This window comes from Camellia sinensis, chromosome 1, assembly GCF_055761805.1.
Source record: "Camellia sinensis isolate YWXY chromosome 1, ASM5576180v1, whole genome shotgun sequence".
Lineage (NCBI taxonomy): Eukaryota > Viridiplantae > Streptophyta > Magnoliopsida > Ericales > Theaceae > Camellia > Camellia sinensis.
Genome location: NC_138961.1, coordinates 14,769,919 through 14,775,065, shown reverse-complemented (window position 1 = coordinate 14,775,065; position 5,147 = coordinate 14,769,919).

The following is a 5,147-nucleotide window of genomic DNA, read 5'->3' as shown; positions in this document are numbered from 1 at the left end:
AATTATACTGTGATGGATCGTCTAACCAAAGGGGCAGCAGTGCCGGAGTTGTAATCATGTCTCCAGACGGCGCAGTAATTGAGCAGGCCGTCAAGCTTGGATTCGAAGCATCAAATAACGAAGCCGAATACGAAGCCCTTCTGGCCAGTCTGCGGAATGCGCACCTTCTCGGCGCTCTGCGTTTGCTTGTGTTTTGTGATTCAAAATTGGTAATCAACCAACTAAAGGGGGAGTACGCGGCAAGAAACGACCGTATAGCGGCCTACATGAAATCGGCCAATTCCTTACTGGCAAAATTTGACCATCACGAACTGAACCAAATAACACGCGACCAGAACACACACGCGGATGCCTTGGCGTGCCTACCCTCCGCCATCAATTCTGAGATCAAACGGACCATCGAGGTAGGTTTCATCCCGGAGCCGAGTATTGGCCCTTCGGAGGAAATCCATGTCAACGTTATAGAATCTACACCATGCTGGATGGACCCCATTGCTGCATTCCTCTCTTCTGAACAACTCCCAGAGGACAAAAAAGAAGCACACAATCTGCGAAATAAGGCCCTGCGATACTATCTGGATCCGCAATGAGGGCTTTATAAAATGTCCCTCTCTGGTCCATATTTGGAATGCGTGCACCCCGACAAAGTGGAGGAGCTTCTAACAGAGATACATGAGGGTAGTTGTGGTGCCCATTCTGGTGGACATTCTCTGGCCCATCGAGCTATAACACAGGGGTATTATTGGCCGACAATGAGAGCTGACGCGGAGAGTTATGTAAAAAAATGCGAACAGTGCCAAAAGTTCTCCCCATTAGCCCATCTGTCTGCCGAAGGGCTGAACTCTATCACCAGCCCTTGGCCGTTTGCTCAATGGCGACTTGATATCGTAGGGCCATTGCCGAGGGCCCCAGGAAACAAGCGATTCTTAATCGTCGCGACAGATTACTTCACAAAATGGGTCGAAGCGGAGGCATTAACACATATACAAGATGCCGACATTAAACGGTTTGTATGGAGAAACATCATAACACAATTCGGCATTCAAGAGCTCTCATCTCAGATAATGGCACCCAGTTCGATTGTGGCGTATATCGAGAGTTATGCAGCAAATATGGCATTCGGCCTTATTTCTCTACGTCGGCCTACCCCCAGAGCAATGGTCAAGCCGAAGCCTCTAACAAATCCATCTTGGACGGCATCAAAAAGAGGCTGGAAAAAGCTAAAGGCAAATGGGTCGAAGAATTGCCGAGTGTATTGTGGGCTCATCGTACTACGCCGAGGAGATCCACTGGAGAAACGCCGTTCGCCCTATGCTTTGGAACCCAGGCAATCTTACCCCTGGAAATCGGCCTCCCAACTCTGAAATCTCAAGTTTTTGATACTGGCCGAAACGACATGATGCTTACCCTAGATCTGATTCTAATCAAAGAACGAAAAGACCGCGCCCTGGCATCCGTGGCACGGTATTAGCAGCAGCTCGCCAAGTCGTATAATCAGCGAGTTCAGTTGCGCCGATACACGCTAGAAGAGTTGGTCCTGAATAAGGTACTTCCAGCCGACCGGAGGCCGGCCGATGGAAAATTAGGTCCAAACTGGGACGGCCTCTATCAGATAGAATCCATCGCAGGAACAGGGGCATATCGACTCTTAGACATGTCAGGAAGAAGCCTGCCACGGCCTTGGAATTCAACACATTTACGTAAATTTTATCATTGACCCGACTTGTGGGCTTGATACTTGTACATATTCCACTGTTGCAATACAAAGTTTCTCGTTTCCAAAGCTCGTTCCCCGGCCTTAAAGCGCCCTTCATGGATATCACGATTGGCCAAATTAAAGTCTCCGGATTCGGAGCCCCTTTTGGTGCATGACATCTGAGGGTTGATTAAGACTCCGAATTCGGAGCGCCCTTCGTGGATATCACGATTGGCCAAAAAAGTCTCCAGATTCGGAGCCCCTTTTGGTGCATGACACCTAAGGGCCGATTAAAACTCCGGATTCGGAGTGCCTTTCATGGATATCACGATTGGCCAAATAAAGTCTCCGGATTCGGAGCCCCTTTTGGTGCATGACACCTGAGGGCTGATTAAGAAAAGACTCCAGATTCGGAGCACCCTTCGTGGATATCACGATTGGCCAAATAAAGTCTCCGGATTCGGAGCCCCTTTTGGTGCATGACACCTGAGGGCCGATTAAGACTCCGGATTCGGAGCGCCCTTCGTGGATATCATGATTGGCCAAATAAAGTCTCCGGATTCAAAGCCCCTTTTGGTGCATGACACCTGAGGGCCAATTAAGACGCCGGATTCGGAGCGCCCTTCGTGGATATTACGATTGGCCAAAATAGTCTTCAGATTCGGAGCCCCTTTTGGTGCATGACACTTGAGGGCCGAAAAAGACTCCGAATTCGGAGCGCCCTTCATGGATATCACGATTGGCCAAATAAAGTCTCCGGATTCGGAGCCCCTTTTGGTGCATGACACCTGAGGGCCGATTAAGACTCCGGATTTGGAGCGCCCTTCGTGGATATCACGATTGGCCAAAAAAGTCTCCGGATTCGGAGCCCCTTTTGGTGCATGACACCTGAGGGCCAAAAAAGACTCCGGATTCGGAGCGCCCTTCGTGGATATCATGATTGGCCAAATAAATTCTCGAGATTCGGAGCCCCTTTTGGTGCATGACACCTGAGGGCCGATTAAGACTCTGGATTCGGAGCGCCCTTCGTGGGTATCACGATTGGCCAAGATAGTCTCCGGATTCGGAGCCCTTCCCTGGCTGAATAAATATTCACTGAGAATTGCTCTTAATTCAGGCCGGTCAATGCATGTTTAAACATTCGCACTACGCAACATAAAATTTGCCATTAAGTTGAAATAATACGTTTAACTAAGCACATAACATTTCAAGATCAAATACAAACGTTGAAAAATAAAATAAATTCTATTCGTTCGGCGCGAAGTATGTTCTCGCGTTCCAAAGTCTATTTATTCGGCACCCTCATCGTCGCTCTTCTCAATTCGAAACCGAAATAGGGTAAATAGTGACGATGATACAGGGGCGAAGCCGAATCAATGCCCAAGGCTTCGAGAGCTTTCTCAGTTTGAAGGGCCTTGATCCAACCGTGCTTAAATCCACGATTTTCATATCGGCAGACCTCCTCGGCAAGGTCTTGTTTGGTCTTCTCCATCCCGACCTTCAGGCCGTCCTGAAACCCCTTTTCATAATCCGGGGTCCGTGGGGTCACTCTCTCCTCAACGACCAATTTAGATTGACCGGCCGCCACTAACGCGCTCGTTTGAACTTTATTCAGCTCCCGAAGCTCACACTCAACCTTTTCTGCACGAATCTCCAGGCTGCGATTCCTTTCGTCCTTTTTCTCACTCTCACGTTGTGCCTCCCGCAGACGCATGCCGACTTCGTAAGCAGTATATAGTCCTTTCATAGCACCATGTATGTCGTCTCGAAATACTTCGAAATCTTGATGTCTGACAATCGATTGTTGGACTTCCGACGAGGAAAATTTGTCGAGCGAACTCAACTGCCACACTTGGGTCTTTAATGATAGAATCGGCCTCCGTCATTGGTCTATTCCTCACAAAGACCGCAAAACTCAACGGACGTGGCGTCGCATCAGGCTGGATTCTCGGTCGCGGGCGCGAAGAACCTCCCCGTTGTTGCCTGTCCTTTCGGGGCGATCTACTTCGACGACTACGGGGCTGCTGTGTTTCCCGATCCTTGGACGTTTTTCTTCCTGTACGCATAGACTCGCTACTACGACTCATTGCGGCGTCTAATTCAGCCAATCTTCATCCCTCCCAAGTTGCCTGACTGCAAATACGTAGGGCCTCTGGCGTGCACCCGCCTTATTTATCCTTCAATGTATGCAGCTCCCCCGAGGCAATGCCAGTAATCCCAAACGTCGAAAGTTGGATGACGACTGTCCAGCCCACGACCTAGGCCCACGGCTAAGGCAAGGGCAGATTTATCAATCTGGTCAAGTCGGCCATGTGTTCAAGCGCAAGCGCCGATCAATCTGTGCCCCAGCCAGCCCACGAGTAAGCACCATTCGGCTTCCAAAGCTCGCGCCCTAGCTAAGGCAAGGGAAGATTTATTAATCTAGTCTAGTCGGCCATGTGTTCAAGCGCAAGCGCCGATCAATCTATGCCTCGGCTAGCCCACGAGTTAGAACCATTCAGCTTCCCAAGCTCGCGCCCTGGCTAAGGCAAGGGCAGATTTATTAATCTGGTCTGGTCGGCCATATTTTCAAGCGCAAGCGCCGACCAATCTGTGCCTCAGCCAGCCCACAAGTTAGACCCATTCGGCTTCCCAAGCTCGCGCCCTAGCTAAGGCAAGGGCAGATTTACTAATCTGGTCTAGTCGGCCATGTGTTCAAGCGCAAGCGCCGAGCAATCTGCGCCTCAGCCGGCCCACGAGTTAGCACCATTCGGCTTCCAAAGCTCGCGCCCTGGCTAAGGCAAGGGCAGATTTATTAATCTGGTCTAGTCGGCCATGTGTTCTAGTGCAAGCGCGCGATCAATCTGTGCCTCGGCCAGCCCACGAGTTAGAACCATTCGGCTTCCCAAGCTCGCGCCCTGGCTAAGGCAAGGGCAGATTTATTAATCTGGTCTAGTCGGCCATATTTTCAAGCGCAAGCACCGACCAATCTGTGCCTCAGCCAGCCCACGAGTTAGACCCATTCGGCTTCCCAAGCTCGCGCCCTGGCTAAGGCAAGGGCAGATTTATTAATCTGGTCTAGTCGGCTATGTGTTCAAGTGCAAACGTGAGATCAATCTATGCCTCGGCCAGCCCCCGAGTTAGAACCATTCGGCTTCCCAAGCTCGCGCCCTGGCTTAGGTGAGGGCAGATTTATTAATCTGGTCTGGTCGGCCATATTTTCAAGCGCAAGCACCGACCAATCTGTGCCTCAGCCAGCCCATGAGTTAGACCCATTCGGCTTCCCAAGCTCGCGCCCTGGCTAAAGCAAGGGCAGATTTATTAATCTGGTCTGGTCGGCCATGTGTTCAAGCGAAAGCGCCGATCAATCTGCGCCTCAGCCGGCCCACGAGTTAGAACCATTCGGCTTCCAAAGCTCACGCCCTGGCTAAGGCAAGGGCAGATTTATTAATCTGGTCTAGTAGGCCATATG